General features: G+C 41.2%; 1 protein-coding gene across 12 annotated transcripts in view; it reads left to right on the forward strand.

Moving 5' to 3' along the window:
• NCOA7 (nuclear receptor coactivator 7) overlaps positions 1-21,326 on the forward strand; it is a 153,458-nt gene that overhangs the window by 2,675 nt on the left and 129,457 nt on the right. For 3 of the 12 annotated variants that reach the window (XM_040627766.1, XM_040627756.1, XM_040627769.1), the window contains exon 1: positions 6,676-7,257. The exons of 2 other annotated variants lie outside the window; for them this stretch is intronic. The gene's annotated coding sequence lies outside the window, so the exon portion shown is untranslated. Of the gene's footprint in view, positions 1-6,170; positions 6,552-6,675; positions 7,258-9,710; positions 9,962-21,326 lie in introns of those variants that run through there. 7 more of the 12 variants (XM_040627759.1, XM_040627757.1, XM_040627765.1 and 4 more) reach the window with 6 other exon arrangements.

Here is a 21,326-nt window from a genome sequence, read left to right on the forward strand (position 1 = left end):
ATCACAAGGGTCTTTATAAGTGAAGGAGAGAGGTAGGAGAGTTAGTGTCCCAGTGATGGGATCTGAGGAAAACCCAACCTACATATGCTGGCTGTGAAGGAGGAGGAAGGGGACCCTGAGCTGAGGAATGCAGGTGGCCTTGAAGCTGAAAAAGGCAAGGAAACTGATTCTTCCCTAGATTCTCCAGAAAGAAAATAGCCCTGCCAACACCTAGATTTTAGCCTAGTGAGACCCAGTGTCAGAATTCTGGATTATAGAACTGTAAGGTAACAAATTCGTGTTGTCTTAAGCCAATAAGTTTGTGCTAAGTTTTTACAGCAGTTATAGGAAACATACAGTCAATTTGAGCATTTGGTTAAGGTGTCCACCATACTTTGAGAATGTGTGAATCTTCTGTTCCTCAGCAAACTTTCACTCATGGACAATCTTTGCTTGAATTAGTTGTTACCATGGTGATTGCAAAATGGTGTTATTTTAATTTTATCATTCTCATGTAAACAACTTCCCGTTCTCTCCTTTCTCTTTTTATTCTCTATTTAATTTTTAAATATCAGTTTGGGCTCATACTCTTTTTCTGTTTTTATTCAATGTGTTATAATCCGTCACTGTCATTTTTCTTAATTGTCCCAAATTTGGCCAGAGGAGTCCTTTTAAGTTGGCCCCTGTATCCTTTTGATATGTCACCCTAATTTTTGAACACTTCTTTACCTCTGTCACCGGATGGTCCAGGCACACCCTGTACTTTATAGATTGACTTAGAGAGAATTAGGATCTTTATGCATAGATCTTTTCTTTTTTAAATATTTTGTTTTATTTTTACACAAAGAGGGACATACTCTACATATTTTTTCTAACTTTTTAAAATTAATATCTTTTAAAGGATGTCCATGCTTTACATAAAAAGTTTTCTCATTACTTTTGATAACTGCATAGTACTCCACTACTTAGATATTTTATTAAAGCAGTTTCATATTAGTCATTTAGATTATTTCCAATCTTTTGCTTTTACCAGAGTGCTAATATGAATAACTTGGCCCAACATAATTTAGCATTTAGTTTTTACAAACTTGCTTCAAAATGACTCAACTTATAGAGTGCCAATTTCTGATTTGAAAATGTTGTTATATATTGGAAGAAAATACATTGCATCTAATTCAAATTCACTTATAATTTATTGACAGTTTTATTTTTCAATTTGATTTCAGTCTGACTCAGCTATTCTTCTGTTCATTAATTTGTTCATTTGTTAAACAAATAATTATTGACTAATATATGTCAGGGACTGTATTAGGCACCAAAGACATCAAGATGAACAAAATGGGATTCTTGACCCTGAAGTTTAGTCTGGTGGGGTGCAAGTAAATACGGAATTACAGTAGAGTAGTGAACATTAAGAGGCATGTAGGACTATACTTTAATAAATTTATTTAATAGATTAAAAGTGTGCCACTCATCATGCATACTTTACTGATGGGAATGTAAAATGGCACAGCTACTCTGGAAAATAATTTGGCAGTTTCTTATAAAACTAAACATGCACTTACCATATGACCCCTCACTTGTACTCCTGGGAACTTATCCCAGAGAAATGAAAACTTATGTTCACACAAAATCTGTCCACAAATGTTTATAGCAGCTTTTTTGTAATAGCCCCAAACAGGAAACCACAGCAGTGTCCTTCAGTGGGTAAATGGTTAAACCGTGGTACATCTGTACCATGTAACACTTATCAAAAAAGGGAACAAACCATTGATGCACATAACAACTTGGATGGATCCCAGGGGAATTATGAAAAAGCCAATCCAAAAGGTTACATACAGTATGATTCCTTTTATATATAGTTTTTTAAATTATAGAGATGAGAAGGGATTAGTGATTTGCAGCAATTGGAGATGTGGTGGGGAGGAAAATGGATGCAACTATAAGGGGCAGGTCATGGGAGCTTTGTGGTAATAGAACAGTCCTGTGTCTTATTGTGGTGGCCGAATAATCTGTACAGGGGCGCCTGGGTGACAGAGTGGTTAAGCGTCTGCCTTCAGCTCAGGGTGTGATCCCGGCATTATGGGATCAAGCCCCACATCAGGCTCCTCTGCTATGAGCCTGCTTCTTCTTCTCCCACTCCCCCTGCTTGTGTTCTCTCTCTCGCTGGCTGTCTCTCTCTGTTGAATAAATGAATAAAATCTTCAAAAAAAAAAAAAGAATAATCTGTACAGGTGATAAAATTGCATAGGACACACAAACACTCACAAAGGAGTGTATGTAAAACTGATGAACTATAAATAAGCTTGAAAGATCATACCATGTCATTTTTCTGGTTTCGATATTGTACTGGAGTTACCCAGGATGCTACCATTGAGGGACAACTGGGGCAGTGGGGGTTGAGGGGGGAACCTGGGACTTCCTTATATGTTTTTTTGCAACTTTTTGTGAATCTATAATTATTTCCTTTGAAAAAAACCCTTTCCAGCTGATCGCACTGTAAATTTCTTTCATCTAATAAATCTAAGTAACAACTACCAGTTCAGTTTAGGGGTTCATTTCAGAATTTTAAATTATACCTTAGCTACAATGTCTTTGTACCAGCTTATTTGACTAAGTTTTCCAGAAAATGTAAAAAATACGTAATGAATTCTCAAGCTACTGAACAGATTTTTCAGCAGAAATAAGACAGCAGAAACTCTCCAAGAGCAGATAACTTCTTAATGAACTGTGAATAAAAGAAAAGGGCAAACTTATTGGGCTTGATCTAAATAATCAGCCGTTAGTTCTCCGTGCTGATGGGCACCCAGACAGCAATCCATTTCTATAGATGTCAGTGTTTCTTTCTCAGTACACTCTGGCAGCCTCCTCCTTCCTAATGACAAGGAGATTTCTACCTCCTCCTTAGACTTTATAAATAACTGAGAGAAGCACTGAGCCTAGGCCCATCCACAAAGACCTATTTACATTTTTCTCAAAATTCAAGGGATATCTATGGTGTGATGGACCAACAATAGCAGCTGTAAAAATGAACCACTGCCTTCAACCACTGCCGTTCACTATTAAATAGTGAACTCAATTCTGTCCCTTTAGGTCCAAGATGGCTACCCACAGACTTCCACAGATGTCATTAGCATTTACCTCTTGTGTCTCAACTGACCTAAGTCAGGTGTGTGAAAGGAGGTGTTTCTGTGCCAGGAAGGGAAGGGTAGGTTTAACCACTAAAGGGTGAACTTTCTTGGTGCCAGTAGACTAAACTCATCACCCAATAACAAATCTCCTCTCCAACACCTTTATGGAGAAAACTTCCAAAGGAGTTTCGGGTGTTTCAGTGGTTGTGAGCTCATTGCTTATCCAAGGAGACTTCCATTCGGGCAAAGTATTAGAGCAGTATTTGCTGATGTTCCTGAAATTTTAGTTCAAGGAAAAGTGACCAGTGAGTGTTGTGCTTAAAAACAGACACACTAGGGGCACCTCGGTAGCTCAGTTGGTTGAGCACCTGACTCTTGATGTTGCTGAGGTCATGTTATCAGGGTCATAATATCAAGCCCCCACGTTGGGCTCAGCATGGATTCAGCTTAAGATTCTCTCCCTCTCCCCCTTTTCCTCCCCCACTCCCCTCTGTGGGCATACCCTCTCCCTCCCTAAAAAGACACACTAGCCACACTTCTTCATTACAAAATTATCTTTTTCTTGTTTTGTTTTTCCTTTTTGTTTTTTATTTAAATTCAGTTAATTAACATATGATGTATTATTTGTTTCAGGGGTGTAGGTCTGTGATTCATCAGTCTTATATAATACCCAGTGCTCATTACAACACATACCCTTCCCAATGTCCATCACCCAGTTACCACATTCCTCTACCCCTCTCCCTACAAAATTATCTTTAGATAGATATGTAAGAAAAATACTGCACACATTTGCAATAACAGTTGCTATCATTTGGTTATGTTTCCCAAAGCCTCAGCAGACTCTGGGCTGTGGCAGGGCTCGATCTCACAACACTGGGATCATGACCTGAGGTGAGATCAAGAATCAGAGGCTTGGGGCGCCTGGGTGGCACAGTGGTTAAGCGTCTGCCTTCGGCTCAGGGCGTGATCCTGGAGTTATGGGATTGAGCCCCACATCAGGCTCCTCCACTATGAGCCTGCTTCTTCCTCTCCCACTCCCCCTGCTGTGTTCCCTCTCTTGCTGGCTGTCTCTATCTCTGTTAAATAAATAAATAAAATCTTAAAAAAAAAAAAAAAGAATCGGAGGCTTAACTGACTGACCCACTCAGGCACCCAAAGGATACAACTTTTAAGAAAGAAAACCTTTACTATATTAATGTATGAGTAATAGCTAACTTTTCTTGAAGGTCATATTCTAAGTCTAAGCATCATCCATGGATTTTGTCTAAGCATCATTTATGGATTACCTCATTTAATCCTTATATCCATCCTATAAAGTTGATACTATTTTCATCCCTCTTTTACAGATAAAGCAACAGCGGTTAAGCAACATATCCTAGGTCAGCACAGGTAGAGCTGTAATCTGAGGTCAGAGCCTGAATTCTTAGACGTTGCCATATTCTTAAAAAGTACACGTTCTAATGAGGTTCAATCTTCATTTCCCAAATTATTTTTATAAGATGTACTTCATCTTATCTCCCAATTAAAATTTCACCTTCTATTTAGAGTGGAGCTGTCCAGAATAATTTTTTTGTAATAACGGAAATGATCTATTCTGTATAAAAGAGTAGTCACTAGCCCTGTGTGGCTCTTCAGCACTTGAAGTGTGGCTAGTGGAATGAAAAAGTACATTTTTAATTTAAATTTAAGTGACCCTATGTGGCTGATGTTGGACAGCATATATCTACTAGAGGATAAGGAAATGATTTTATTTCTTCTGATTTCTCCAGGAAGACAAGGCTTGGGCAAATCAATAAATGCTGAATTAATGAGAAGGAACTAGTGAAGAATCTTTAAGGGGGAATTTTCTCTCCCTCTAAACTGGGGAGCAGAGATCTCTATTACACCATGACTTCCACTGTAATGCTATAATAAGCATATGTATGATACAGTATAGTCCTAGAGGAGTTCCTGAAGATAGGAAAGAGGATCCTTAAGTTACATTCAGTGTTTTTGAAAGGCTGACAAACATTTTATAATTGATGGTTACTACTTTGTAAATACATACTCAGTTCTCTTTGTCTAAAACAAAAGATCACTAGTTTCTTGACAAAACATGGGGTCTATATAAAGAAAAACAGAAGGGGTCTCTTGGTGGCAAAAGGATGGAAAGAGTCAAGGATTGCAACTCAATGAACGTTTCTACAAATGTCCTATAAACTGCATTCCAAGGCAGACTTCTTGATAAACATTGTTAGAGTAAGAAACTGCTAAATTCTCATTAAGTGACTCCATTCTGTCATGCATCATACACATACATAAACATTTCTATAATTGAGTTATTCTGAATTTGGGGCAAAGTGTCATGAATAATAATAGGTATCTTTTGAATATAAACTGGAGCTCTAAATTAGAGTCCTCGAAGTGGCCAAGTCATATGCCACTGTTCCTGACTCCTAAGCAGTTCAGCTCCTCTCAAGAAGTCTTAGCGATTTTATCAGTTTGTACTGCTATGGGACATGTCTTATCTTTGTCCATTTTTTAAAAAAATTAACCTTAGATTTCAGAATCATAAAAGCACTCATCAAGCGAGTGTGAGAATGGCTCAGTTTCTCTGGAGATCCCAAACAATGTTCTTTTGATTCGGTAAAATCAGCTCTTTGTATTTTAAGAGTCTAATTTTCCCTTGAAAATAATTTGCAAATAACACAATGCCTAAAGATGTAAACCGGAGGTCCAATTTTATTATGTTCCGTGCAGAATTGGGCAATTATTCCTTACCTTGCAAGATAGTGCAATGTGACCACTTGCAACTGAAATCCCAAAGCCACCACTGTTAAGTGCTTGGCTCCGCATTCCAGGAGAGGCTGTTCGAGCATAAGCAGCATCAACAACCCAGAGGAGGCCACTATCTACTGTGCCTGTGTGTGTGGCCTCTGACATACCAGTGTTATCAGACCAGCTGCAGACTATGGCTTGACGGTTTTTTTCTGTGTGTAAGGGTAAACCTCAAGGCCAAATCCTCCTAGTCATCTTGCTGTGCTGGTCATGGGACCACAGCGGAAACAGCTTCCAAGAGGGGATGGGATCGCCAGCACTGCCCTGTTGCTGATGCAAATCCTCCCAACCAAGGCTCTCTCAGGTCTCTGCCAAGAGTCGGCCTGGAGAACCCAATTGCTAATTCCGTACTGCTGTATTGATTCACTTTGGCAGCATCCGGGATGCTGTACCAGGGTCGGGAGCGGGAGGGGAGGAGATGGTGGGCCCCTTTGCGAAACATAACGCCGGAAAGGACAGAAGGATGGATTTATTGTGGCCAGTGGTCCCCAAGCTGGAAGGAAACTCGAGGCTTTGAGACTCGGGGAGACGCTTTATAACTCCAGCTCAGCTCTCAAAGCCTCACTCCCCACGAAGAGTGGTGGCCACGGCGGGCCAGCTGTAGGGGATGCGGCCCGGGCCGAGGTAAGAAGACCCTCCAAGGCTCCACCGCCCGGCGTCCAGCCGCCCGGGTAGCAGTGAGCTCCCACTTGGAGGCGTCACAATGGGCCGAGGCCTGCGGAGGCCGCGCGCGCAGCTCTCCGGGGCGGAGCCGCCGGGCCGGGGCTGGGACAGTGTCAGGGCAGCGGAGGCTGCGGCAGCCGGGGGTGGCGGGGGTGCCCAGCCTTCCAGCTCGGAGGTCGCCGGGGCTGGGAGGATGCCGCAGCCCGAGTCGCCGAGCCCGGCCGCGGAGCTTCCTGGCCCCCGCCGCTGCGGAGGGGCGCAGAGCGTGGCGCGGCCCGGGCGGAGCTAGAGGCGGGCGTCTGCACCGCGTCGCGCCACCCGCAGTTCCCCGCCTCCCGCCGGGCCCGCGAGCCTGTCGCGGCCGATGCCCTGACCGCGGGCGCAGCTGCAGGGTTGGCAGGGTGCCGCGCCCGGGGAGAGGCTTGAGGAGTCCTGGCGGCGCCCGAGTCCACCAGCTCCGGACGCCAGTCCCCGGGGGCACGCGCCTCGGTGCTCCTCCCTCCCGCCCCTGCTCCTCCTAGCCGCACGAACCTCCCCCGACCCCTCCTTCCACCCACCCTAGAGGATGCGCTCCCCCGCGCCGAGCAGCAGAGGCCACCGCTCCCAGAAATGCGTGCGCCCGATCCCCTTCTCCCGGACCCGAGGAGCCGGCGCCCCCGCCCTGTAGGTAGGTGGGTGAGGCGCGGACCAGCCCTCGCCGCCGGCCGCAGCTGATGCTGCCGCTGGGGAGAGGCGGGGGTCGGGGCCAGGACCCGCCAAACTTGCCTCCAGCCCGGGCTCGGCAGAGCGCTCGGAGGTGTGCTAATGGCGCTGGGCGCAGCCCCTGTTAACCTGACAACCTCTTCTGGAGCTCGGAAGGCCGAGCGGTGGCGAAGGGGAGCTTGACCCTACCCCACCCGCCCCCCTCCGGGACCGGTGGGCTGCGCGCGGCGGGCGGGGGTGGGGAGGACCGGTGGGCTAGTGGCTTTTTTGGGGGCCGGGGTGTGGGGGAGGGAGGAGTACCGTTGGATTCTCAGCAGCTCAGGTAGAAATATGTCACCGTAATGTTTCGGCTGAATGAGCAGATGCGTTCTTCCTGTTTTAGCTAAACGTGTAGCCACGCAAAGCGTTATTTTAGCAGCACGTAGAAGTAGCCGGGGATTTTTGTATTTTTTGGAACTGGCTGTCTGGTGTACACAGTTGATGGCTCAGTCCCTTACAGGCAACATTTTAGGGCCAGTTAGGGAAGGTCCTTCTAGACGTCAGATTTTCCCGGAGGTAGATGAGGCTGGGGTATTGTGGTGCTGCCTACTCAGGAACCTCCTGATTTCGTGAAGGGATGTGTTTTAAGAGTGGCAAGTTTGATACAGGTGTCGGGAGTTGAGAATCTGCTGGAAGGATGCACCCAGGCGGCCAGCAGAGGCAGCCTTGGGCGCAGCCTAGCTTCCAACTAGGTGTTATGGTTTGTATTTTTGAGAAGCTCGTTTATGAATTCTTTCTTTCCCCCCCAGTTGTGAAGTTCATACATCAGGGCTTTGGACAAGATTATCTCTTCACGGGCTTTTTTTTTTTTTTTTAATTTCATATTAAGCAAGAAGGTTTAGAGTTTTGTAAAGTAGATCATTGTGAACTCCAATTTTATATTAACGTATTAAGGTTCTTTGGAAAATGAACCAGTGTCAGCTCCGGGAGGACAGAGTCTTGTTCAGTTCTGTAATCCTCGGCGTCCGATGCATGATGGTTGCTCGTTAGTTATTTGTTGAGTGAACTGTGTTTCAGGCTTCATCTAAAGACAGTTTAGGATTACAGTGTATTTGTCCTCTGGCTTTTGAAATTTAACTGGAGTTTAGAAATTGCCTGTTTATGGAAAGTGTCAAATTAAATTGTTTTAACGTTTAAGTATGAATTTGGGCATTCTTAGGAGCACATGCTGTCCTTTTTTAAATTGTGTTATTAAATGAAGTAATTCTCCTCAGCCCCTAATATAAGTGCATTTCATGTCTGAGCTTGCAGATTTTCTAGTCTTGTTGGCAATCAAACATATTTCTATTAAACTCTCAAACACAATTTCAAAAATACAATTCATGTTTACAAGAAAATTCTTTGTTACTCTAGAGGTAACAGTGTTTCGATTAATAAGTGACATATTAAATCCATTTAGGCTTGAGTTGGAGATGATCTAATTATAATGTATTTTATTACAGATAAAGGTAAAAATAAAGCACTTAGGGGTGTCCGTGGTTCCTAAGTGATTCAAAATACATGGTATAGAGATGTATTTTCAGTTGTACAGGTTTTCCTTAGTATATAAGCATATCAATTTCCAGATTTGACAATTTGCATGCGTTGGTGATGTAGTGGTGAGCATAGCTGCCTTCCACATTTCACAATTTGGAAATCAGGGTTTTGGAAGATTCAGTGCCTTTTTGCTTATAAATTTTATGTTATCTTGGAAGAATCGAGGATGACTGCATCATATTTCATTTGCTTTATTTTTGCACTGTTTCCTGTTTTGATTTTGTTTTTATTTTCCTGTTACGTAAGCTTTATGAATCAGTATTAACCTCTTTTCAATAACTTTGTTTAACACACTTATCTGGGAATGGTCCAGTCTTTTCTTTCTTTTTTTCTTTACTTTTTTGGTCATTTTATTATTATTTTTTAAGATTTTAAGTGATCTCTACACCCCACATGGGGCTTGAACTCACACCCCCAAGATCAAGAGTCACATGCTCCACAGACTGAACCAGCCAGGCACCCCTTTTTACTCATTTTAATACCTCGCTGCTATTACCCCAAAGATGTATTTCATGAAACAACAGTAAACCATAGTTTATTACTATTGCCTCTCCAGCCTACTTGGGCTTTTTCCTAGATGGTGAGGAAATCACACTTTTATGTAAAAGGTGGTAAGTAAGATTGGAGGAACCAACAGTGGGAGGGAACATATGAAAAATACTATGATTTATTAAAATGAAGCAAAAGTCTTCCCCGCAAGAAAGATAATTACATTTTATACATCTTACATTTATAATCAAGAATATATGAGCAGTTAATTCACATTGTTTTTACTTGTTCACTTCAATTTCCCAAAAGAGCCCTACCCTGTGGTTACAGTAAACTCTTTTTACTTTGTTGCAGATAATAAACACTTATTTGTTCATTTGACAAATAGAAATTGAGTACTTAGGCTGTGCTGACACTCTTGGCCTTGAAACCAGTCAAGTAAGAGCCAGTTTTTAATCTCAATGGGAGAGGCATTTTTCTGTGTGTGTCCTGCATCCAAGTACGCAATGCCTCTGTGATTGGATGACTCAGGATCAGGGCCCGGTCTGGTGAGCCCCCAACACCCTGCCTCCATATGCACCACTGGAATGCAATTCTAAGACCAGGTATAGTTTCTCCTGTCTTTCTGTATCTTTCCTAAGGTTTTGTTGCTAAGACCTCTATACCTTCCTTGCTAAACGTTATTTACAGTCCTTTTTTTTTTTTTTTAATCCCAAGTCTTTTTTTTTTTTTTATCCCAGCCCATAATTTTTGTTGTTCTTTATATCCAATGGGATCCACTCAGTTTACATATGTTAGAACCAAAATTGTTATGGTTGCAGAGTATGAAAAAGAAAATTTGTATGACCTTGAATTTCAAATATGGGAGGTGGTGGTTGGAGAACAATTGTCTGCTAACCTCCCCTGAACAATGGCATCGAATGCCTTTATTTCTGTATATGCCAGAGAATATCAGTTGTCAGCTCATAAATTTGATCGGAATCTTAATTGAGAGAAATGACGGTTCTAGAAGGTTGGAGGAATAAAGGCCATAAAGTCCACCCATTCCATTCCAATTCTAGATGTTAGACCAGGAGTCTAGCCAAATTTTCAGAAATGATGTACTTGGTGACCTTGTTTTGCATCTTTTGCTCCCCTACCTGCCCCCGCACCCCCAATTGTGCACACGAGGAGGGATTCTACTCCTAACAGTAGTCACAAGGAACCTACTGTTAGGTTACTTAAGAGATGTGGTTACCAAGATCATCATTCGTTTTGCAACTCTTGTGTGAAGACCCAGGCAAGTTCCATTTAGCGATAGAGGCCAGAGAAAGGCTTTACTTGCCCTGCACAGATGTTGTGTGCCTTTTTTTCATCATGCAAAACTAGCATCAGATAATTGATTATATTTCCCTTTCTGATTTGGCAACTAGCAAATGCAGAATCAAATTTGCAACTCGATTTTAATAACCCTATAAAAGCCTATGACCTAATATTGATGTTCTAACTTTCCCTTTGGTATTGAGCTTCTGTTCTACCTTGTTTTTCTTGATTTTGATTTTTATCTAATTATATTTTCCCACTTTATTGCATTTATTATTTAAAGCTGACTCATACCCTTTGTGAAATAAGGCAAAACGTAATTCATAAAACCAAATGAAAACATTCACAGAATTGATCTCTGGACACATATGTTTTTGGTTAGCAAGTTTAATCGATTCCATTAAATATGTTTTGAACAAGTATTGCAAGTTTAGTATATTTGAGGTTATATATCCAAATGGAAAATAGTGTTCCCTCATTTAGCAAAACTAAATTCCACTTATGTATACTTGAGCTTATATAGCCAAATGGAAAACAATGTTCCATAGTTTTGCAAAACTGAATTCCATTTATTTTGTATTATTAAATTTATGTCCACTTACCACCAATTTAAAATTGGTCAAACCATTGAATTTTAAGTCAATTATTTCTGGAATCTACCTTATGTGCTTTGTTAGGCTGAATAGAAGATTCATTCCGTATAATTTTTAAAAAGTCATTTTTAGCCAAGGGGCTAGCCTGAACTAGCTTAACACTCACCACGCCAAACCTCAAATCTGACCTCTTTCGTATCAGTAGTTTATTTGATTCATCTTTGTTTTAATGGATCAGATGAACTGAGTCTTCTTTGTACCTCGTTTATTTATCATAAAATAAAAAGATCAAGCTCAGTTAATTGACCAAACTTTGATTCTGGTGTTTTGACAAGTGCTTGTTAAGTTGGTTGAATTTAACCAGGTAGTTACTTACATTTATATGATGTCAAGTCAGTTTGATAATGTTTTCACCCAGGTGAACAGAGAGATTGGCTCTTCTTAAGGTTCAGTCATGGGTGTGGTCCAGGAGCCTTTGGGGCAAAAATAATCTAAATTCAAAAGTGCAACGTGAAACCTTAGAGTTGTTTGAGGGATGTGGGCAGATTTTTACATAGAAGCATTTCATTTCAATAATGTCTATGTCTTCTTTAAAATTTATTTTTGTGGCAGGTAATACCTTCGTGTGATTCAATAGGTACAAATGGGTATATAATAAAAGGACTCTCGCATCCCCTTTCCCCAGTTATGTGCTTCCCTATCCACGGGCAACCAGTGCTGCCCCTTAACTGGGAATCCTCTGGTGACTTTTTATGCGTATGCAAGCAAGTACGAACATTCGGCCTGCTCCTTTTATCTCCTAACCATTTCTCGAATTCCCTTCTCTCCATTCCCACTGCCCTCGTTTGGCTGCTCAGATGCTTTGGACGGTTGCCTGCATTTGACTTTCTGCGACGTTTCAGCTCTCCACTTTTCAGCCAGTCTTCCTTCTCAGCTTTCCTCTGCGGACCATCCTACACAGGAAGGAGTCTGCCAGAGATCGTAGTGGTCTCTGGGGCTCTGAGGAATTCGTCTGTTGCCCCGTACCTCCCTGTCATGCATTTGGCCTGCAGTTATTCTGGACCCCCACCCCACCCCCCTGCCCCAAACTATGGACCCTTTATAAAAATCTGATGGAAGTTCACAGTCTCATCACACACCACACACCATTTGCCTGCCCATCCTTGTGTATGGACCCAAGTTAAGAATCTCTGCGGTCACACAAAACTGCTTGTCACTTATTTTTTTAATTTTTTTTATTTTTAAAAGATTTTATTTATTTATTCGACAGAGAGAGACAGCCAGCGAGAGAGGGAACACAAGCAGGGGGAGTGGGAGAGGAAGAAGCAGGCTCATAGCGGAAGAGCCTGATGTGGGACTTGATCCTGTAACGCCGGGATCACGCCCTGAGCCGAAGGCAGACGATTAACCGCTGTGCCACCCAGGCACCCCCTGCTTGTCACTTTTTGCACGTGCATGGCATATGACTTTCCTTCTCCGTGCTGTTGTTCCCTCTGCTTGGAACACACTGTGCTCCCATTTTCCTTAGCAAGCCACACTCAGTTCTGGTGTCTTCTCTAGGGGCCATTGTTAGTTGAGATTCCCATAAACTCATGGAGACTTCCTCATGTAAGTTAGTGCCCCACATCAGTCTCCATACTGGGAATAAGCATTTCTCATAAACAGCAAAATTGCTTTTCTAGTAGAAATTAACTGTGATTTTGGATAGCATGATAAGATTGGTTTAAAAAAAAAAAAAACCCAAAAAAGTCCAGGTTGAAGCTTTTGTTTAACTGTTCATCCCTCTTCTACTCTTTCCCCCAGCCCCCCAGGAGAATACATACCCGTATCATCTTCTCTAGCATCCTGCCTTCTCTAATTCTCTCTCAAACATTGTGTTAACACTCATTCAAAATAACTTTCACGTTTATTATGGCCCTCTTCTCGGAGAGTGTCTTTATGCCTCCGTCCTTGGGTTTGCCTCTGTAATTGATACACAAAGTGGCAAGAGCTTCCAAATAGGGTGCCATTAAACGTTGACCCTGACAGTTGACATGAACATGACATGGCGTTGAGAGAGTGGTCTATCCTAAAAAGGGACTCCTGTGCATGCGAATGAGGTGTTTTTAATTCCAAGCCAAGTAATCAGGGTGTCTTGTGTGCTCAGTTTTATTGCAGTGTGTCTGGCACGAGGTAATTTGCTGTTGACTGATTAACAGAGGATTTAGAGAGTAAGAATATAATAGTGTTTGTTCAGCGCTGTTCATGTGGAATCCTGACTGGTGGATGATTCTGATCACTAATTAGGTATACCTGTAGAGTAGGAAAAATTCCCGAGGTGGCTTTGTAGGTATGAGATCCTTCAAGATCTTTCATTTTCCTGCTGTAATTCCGACTTCGCCCAGCAAACATCAGATTTACTGATTCGGTTCCTCAGACATGTTGATCCTAGGGTGTCCTGAGTGGCAGTAATGAGTATTGTAGCCATTGGAAAAGAATAGCCCCTGCCGTATGATTTAAAGCACAGTTTCAGGCCATTAGTGCATTGGGAGGGCCTGCCCAGTCCCTGGTGTTTACATCTGAGCCCTCCTCCCTCGGCCCTGGTGATTCCCTCAACATGCTGCCTGTCTGTTGGGTCCAACTGAAACAGCTTGTTAGCAGCCCTCTTGATATCTCAAATCGTAGCACTTTGCAAAATAGTTTCAATTTAATATGCCTTAACTCTTCAAAAAGCATTCTAGTAAGGAATTGTTTTAGTCCATTCAGGCTGCTGTAACAAAATACCATACACTGGGTGGCTTATACACAGCAACATTTGTTGCTCACAGGTCTGGAGACTGGACGTCCGAGATCAGGGGGCCAGCATGGTGGAGCTGTGGCAAAACCTCTCTTCCAGGTTGCAGACAGCTGACTTCTCATCGTGTTCTTACATGGTGGAAGGAGTTAGGGATCTCTCTGGGATCTCTTTTATGAGCACACTAATCCCATTGATGAGGGGTCTGGTCTGACCTCATGACCTGATCACTTCCCAAGGGCCCCACCTAATACTATCACCTGGGCATTAGGTTTCCAACATATGAATTTGGGGGCGGGGGACACAAACAGTCTATAGCAGGAATAGGAAATTCACAAAACAGTAACTGTAAATAGCCAAGACATGAAAACATATTCAACTTAATTGCACCAAAGGAATGTAGATTGTAATTAGAGTTTAAAAGTCCATAATGGTGCTGCAAAGTTGAGGTTGGGTCTTATTCCTTTTTCATAGATGGTGAGAGGGTATGTTTGTATACTTAGGTTGAGAACAGTTTAGCTAGTAGAATTTTTTGGCACCAATGGTTCCATTCTAAGAGTACATCCTAAGGAAATCAGGAATGAGGCTTAATTTTAGTGATTAGCATAATGTCTCTGGGGAGCATGTGGAATGGTCAAGGAGTTAAGGGGAGGGATAATGGAGCCAGTTGCCCAGCTTGGAATCCCATTTCACTGTTTACCAGCTACGTGAACTTAGGCAAGTTCATTTCTCCTTGATTTTCTCATCTATAAAATGAAGATAGTAGTGTCTACCTCCCACATAGTACTGAGAATTAGATAGATGAATATATGCAAAGTACTGGCACAGAGTAAGCAACTGTAGTAATTAGTTATTATCAAGGGTGATAGTTGGGAAATTTGAGACAAATCCAACAGTAGAGTCATTTCTTAAGAGATACGTAGTATACCAAACTCTGTGCACAAAAGGATCCTAATTTGATTTTAAAATGCACCTGCATAGAAGAAAAGACAGGAAGGTGACAAAATAGTAAAGCTTTTTCCCCACTGTTGGGATCATAGGCAATTTCTGTTTTTCACATTTGCATTATCCATGTGTATTATAATGATACTTGTTAGAAATTACTAAAATTAAGGTGTCCTAAGATTCTTATATTCTCAACTTTTCTTTAGCAAATGCATATTCATTTTGACATATTTTACTTTCTCTTCCTCCTTTCAAAGCTACTAATATTTCACTTCCCCAACATTTTCACCCACGTGCCATCTGCTTCATATTTTCCTGCACTTAGCTTGCTTGTTTTGGGTATATATCAGTCCCAAGGCTAGTTCTTCAAGAATAAGTAGACCAAATGAAATGATGGATAACATTTTAGTGGTGGTGGCTTTCTTATGGAAGTTTAAGCCAGAGAATGCAGCTAAGGCACTCTGTTGTCTCCACATTTCAGGTGCTCATTCCTATCTCCTACTCCCCATCTCAATGAACTCGGCGCCCCAGTACCCCTCTCACACACTCAGGGTAATTCCTGCCTCCAGGCTTTTGACTGCCCCCTTTATCTGAAATTTTCTTGCACATTTCTTCCTTTAAAGCCAACATTCTGCACGAGGTTGATGCTTAATTCCATGAACACTTTCCAAGACATCTACCCTTGATTTTAATTATTTTGGCACTTAACTATTTGTGCCACAAATCAAATATTGGCTTGTTTTATGGCTTAGCTGATAGGACTGTGTTTTATATTACTCCGTGCCCTTCCGTTTTCTAGCAGTGTTGTTCACATATGTGTACGTGGGACACAAGAAGATTGGGTGGTGTTGTGTTGATAATATTCTTAAGAGATGATTTATGAGTTTTCTGCTCCATCTTTCTTCTGTCCAACTTTCTCCTTGCTTTTGAAAATCAGAATGTTACCTCATTGGTTCTCTCGTCATGTAGATATTTACCTGAAGTTTTGATAATGAGTTTCCATTCTTAAAGCCTAAAAACTAAAGAGCTCAATTGCAGAGAACACCATGGTTAGCAATGGATTTACAGTTGGGGTCCAGTAATATACAAACTAATCCTAATTGCAAGGAGACCTCTATCATCAACTCAAAAATATTGCATGTTTGATCAAGACAATTTAATGAATCTTCCAGAGAATGTGCTTAAAGTTCATAAATATGACAGATTCTCATAGATCTTGCATTTCCCGGAAAGCCAAAAATCCTAAGAGATGTTTTCATATATCTACCCTCATAGTCTGAACCGGTGGTTTCCCAGCTCGGGTTCATGTGCCCCATGAGGATAAGGGAAGAAATTGCTAGAATGTCTGTTTCATCTTTTCATGACTTCTATTTTTGTTATATGTTTTATAATGCATATATTAGTGCAGAATACATTTTTTGTAAATAAAAATATATACATATTAGGATTTTATGCTCAGATACTTTTATTGATGTGAAATGTAACTTCTAAAAATGGAGACCCCTGATCTAAGTAAAAGGCGAGACCTTATTGTTACATGTCCTGAAGTCAGTTTCTGTTAGGTATTTAGCCATAACAGATTAAAAATGAACTTATTCAACATAAATCCTGTGCTAGCTTAAACTAGGAATCGTCATTTGTGTATATGTGCCCGTGCACATAAAACATAAGACACATTCCCTGCCTTTAGAGAGCTTATAATCTGATTAGAAGGATGGGGCATGATGAACAATCAATTAGAAAATGGTGCAAGATAGGGAACCTGGGTGGCTCAGTCAGTTAAGCATCTGCCTTTGGTTCAGGTCGTGATCCTGGGGTCCTGGGATTGAGTCCTGCATCCCGCTCCCTGCCCTGTGGGGAGTCTGCTTCTCCCTCTCCCCACCCCTAATCTCTCATGAATAAATAAATAAGATCTTTAACAACAACAACAACAGAACATGAAGAAAATGGTACAAGATAGCATAAGTATGCACAGGAAACCTAGCAGCACGAGGTGGTTAGACTAAAATCACCAAAGTATGATAAGAGCAGTGTAATATGTGGGGATACTATATTCTCAGAATATTTCAAAACCCCTTTGATGTTAAGTTTTTTTTCTTGATAATCAGGTCAGTTCTTTGTCCCTCCTAATCAAATAAGTTATGCTTAAATTATCTCCTAGGTACAGATGTTAATTAACTATGGGGGCTTTCTGCTCTAATACTCAAAAATTTTTACCAGTATTCTCAATTACTTGCTCACATTTTTTTAAATTATAAGAGGAAGTGGCAGAATAGCCATGGGGGGACAGTGACAACATTTTTGATGCAGTATTCTTTTGGAACAATGCTAGTGTATATACAATTTAAAATAAGTGAGTTCGTTTCCTAGGGCTGCTCCGACAAAGTAGCACACACTGGGTAACTTAAAGCAACAGAGATTCGTTGTGTTGCAGTTCTGGAGGCTAGAGGTCTAAAATCCAGGTGGTGGCAGGGCCATGATCTCTGTGAAACTTTAGAGAGAGCCTCCCTTGCCTTTTCTGGCTTCTGGTGATTTGCTGGCTGTCTTGACATCCTTGGCTTGCAGCTGTGTCACCCTAATTTCTGCTTTGGTTGTCCCCTGGTGTTCTCCCTGTGTGTCTCTGGCTTCATATGGCTATCTTCTTACATGGACACCAGTCTTAATGGATTAGAGGCCCACCATACTCCACTATGACCTCATCTTAACTAATTGCATCTGCAAGTACCCTTTTTCCAAATAAGATCACGTTATGTGGTACTGTGGCTACAGTTTAAACATGGGGGGGGGGGTAACACAATTCACCTTATAACAAAAAGTGGTATCAGAGTCTATAGGTGAATATACCAAGATGTGCATAAGTTACCTTTGGTGTCAAATGATGCCTCCTTATGGCTAAACTTCTGTAGCCCACGCACATTAGTTATGGGGTAAATGACAACTGCAAGGAAAGGAAGCTTTCTTGGCTATTTGTGTTAACTGACTGCTTCTGTCTCTGGGCTTTGGTATTTCACGCCTTGGTCGAGTTCTTCTTATAGACAGCAGTATGTACTATGTGGCTTTGATCTTCCTGGTAAAAATCCACAAAGTAATTTGTGGATCGGGATATTTCTAAGGGTGTTTTGGGTTTTTTGTTGTGATAATGCTGCATAACAGCCTCCAAATCTTAGTGGCTTTAGAACCACAATTATTTATTTCACATTCATAAATCTGCCGATTGACTGCGGTTTGGCTGCTCTTGGTTGGGTTTGGCAGGGGTGGGCCAGCCTCCAAAGTTAAGGTAGGTGTTCAGGTCTATTCCATGTGTCTTTATCCTGGGACAGGGCTGACGAAGGAAAAGTTGGTACCTGGGGCATGCTCTTCTGGAGGAGAGCAGAAATTTGCCAGGCCTCTTAGAGCCTCAGGTTGAATCAGGTACACTGTTAATTCTCAGTCTGTTGGTCAGAATAAGCCACATGGCCAGGTGGGTGGAGATACATACTCTGCGTAGTAGTGCAAAGCACCACAAGGTGGCATAGCGAAGGGCGTGGATGTATATTTCTCTTACAGGAGCAAGTGCGTAATTGAGAACAACAATCCAGTCTAGCAAAGGGCAGTTTTGCTTTTGAATTCTGCAAGAACTTTTATGTGAAACAACTTAATAAACCTTTTAAAGAAAATGTATTAAACCGTAGACTTGGTTTCTTAACCCAATCTCTTGGAAGATTATAGTTGAATTCACATACTTTTTTTTCCACGTAGAGGTCATAGTACTTCCCAATACTGATTTAATTTTGTGTTGGGCAGATTTCCTACCCCTTAGACACTTTTCATTATGCCTTCTTCCTGAACCCATATTTGTGTATTTAGCACATTTTCGATTGTACTGACCAAAGTACCACGTGACCACTCCATCTTCACATTAGACCTCAGAGGCAGAAGCCAGTAGAATCTCGTCGTCCTCTTGAGCATGCTCTCATAGGGAACATTTTCATTAAGGGCAGAATTGTTTCTAGTTTACAGATATGATTGTTGATCGTGCGGCCCTGTTGAAATATAACCACGAATGGTTGTTTTCAGTGTGACTGTCCTACTTCAGGCCCCTTCCCTAACAACACTGGCCCCTGTGACCTGGCCCTTTTCTTTCCACTAACACTTGTCTGTGCATAAACACATTTTATCAGTCATTAATTTTTATCATACCCATTTTTTCTAATCGTTTTATTTATGTTAATTTTGTCTTGTCAAAAAATCAAAGTTTTCTTAGAGCCTGTTAAGTCCTTTTTATAGTCATAGGTTTTAGAGAAATAGTACAGAGGTAGGAAAAAAACAAGTTTTTAGCAAATGCTTACTGAATTGAAGAGATTGCATATAAATATGTGACAAAGCACTATTTTGAAGTAAGTATAAATTATTTATTGCCTCCTGTACTCTCCATGTAAATAAATATACTGAAAGTACATTAAGAAGAGTGATAATTCAATTATTTTTTAGTTTGCATTTTTACAAGCATGAGCGTATGCTGGTATATTTTGAAAATGCATTCGGTTGCAGATACTATCCATAAGAGAACAAAGGAGCATGTCGCCTTTTCCTTAGTGAGATAGTTTACCTGGTAGAGTAAACTCCTGTGTCTCCTGATAGTCCAAAAGATACTCAGATCGAATTGTTGAAAACTCGTGTTCGAAGCCCATAAACTGTATGTTCTTTGTAAAGGCATTCCACTTATGACGTCTGTTATCTTTTAAGTTTTATTGGTTTTGTTTGCATTGGTTACCTCTAATTCAGATCTCTCGAATAGACACCTCCCACTAAATGATAATAATAACAACAACAATAAATGAGTAGTAGTAACCACTGCCCACATTGCTTTCTGTCCTAAAAATGAGGGAGTTGGGGCCCTGCTGTAAGACCACAACCCATGCAGTAGTGACAGCATTTGCGGTGAGCCCAGGGAGCTGGCACAGTGATTCACGTTGGCAACTATTCTTCTGCAAGGCCTTGGGGAACGAACTTCAGTTCTGTACCAGTATAGAGAGACGCCAGACGAGTGTGGAGCTTATTCCTTTTGGGCCAAGGCCAGAAGAGAGCTGGGAAAAAAAAAAATCAAAAGGCCAGAGATCCTAGGATTTTAGCAATAGGTCTGGTCATTAAAAGGAGGTAAAGAAGCAATTGAGGACAAACTTTTGTTCCCATGTCACCTGTTCCTTTGTTGACGCTCTGTGGTGCCTGCCACCTTGAGAATCATCTTAGACATCGTCTGGGGTGATCTTGCAGTGCTGGAGCAGTAGTAGGGGGTGTCCCCAGAAACTACTTCTGTGGCTAATGCAGGCAACAGATTTTTCCCCACTCTTGTGAAAGACAATCATATGCACGTAGCAGATGCCCAATAAGTAGTGATTGATGGTGAGAAAGAGGAAGTTTTCTCTGTGTATGAGAAATGAGTTTGGCAGAGTAGACTCTGTTCTGTTTTCATTGCCTCTAATAACTTTCTATATGACTTGCGTATTTTTCTCCTCTAATCTGTCTTTGTGCACTGGTAGAAAACTGTGAGAAATGGAATTCTTATATTCTTATGAATATTAATAAGAGAATGCATGCAGTACATTAAAAGCCTCTGGTAAGATTTTTATAGAATCATGATTTTTGGTTCTAAAAAGGACATGCAATTTTAGTCCCTAGGAAAAGAGGACTCTTGTAACTTAAAATCAATAAAGAAATTTATTTTAAAAAGATGAAAATTCCATTTTCTGATTCTCTGCCTTTACTAACTTTCAGTGGAAAAATAATTGGATTGGCAGAAGATTACATTTCATAACAGTAACAAATGATAGGTCAACTGCTAAGAAATATTTCTGGTGTATTCAAAGTTATGTCATTACTTCTGTCCTTAAGACTTAAGAGGTAATTCATTTAGTTTAGTGAATTAAAGGAACGTGCTTTCCAGTTAGCTCTTTAAAAGTCTAATTCAGTGCAGTAAATATTTATTGAATGCACGGACATGTTCACTGCAGTGCTTTTATTAATGAAAAGTAGTGACTAGCCTGAATACAGTTCAGGATTTACATCCTAAAAGACAATTGGCCAGAAAGCTGGTGTTCACACTCTTGTTCTTTTTAATGGTGAGTAAATACAGGAAGAACCAGGCAGTTGAAGTGAAAATTCTGTGTAGAGATCTAGCCTAGCATGAGAGGCCAATGTTAGTGGGTTTAACTTTGGCATCAGGTAAAGCTAATAGTTCTGGCTCTCACTCTTCTGGCTGTTTGACCTTGATTAAGTTCTTTAACCTTTCTGAACTTCGGATTCTTTATCTGAAAAGGATTAAGAACATTAACTCCCTCCTACAGTCCTAGAGGTTAAACAGTGTAACAGCATCGAACA

The sequence above is a fragment of the Ursus maritimus genome, unplaced genomic scaffold, assembly GCF_017311325.1.
Source record: "Ursus maritimus isolate PB19 unplaced genomic scaffold, ASM1731132v1 scaffold_13, whole genome shotgun sequence".
In the NCBI taxonomy this organism is placed as follows: Eukaryota; Metazoa; Chordata; class Mammalia; order Carnivora; family Ursidae; genus Ursus; species Ursus maritimus.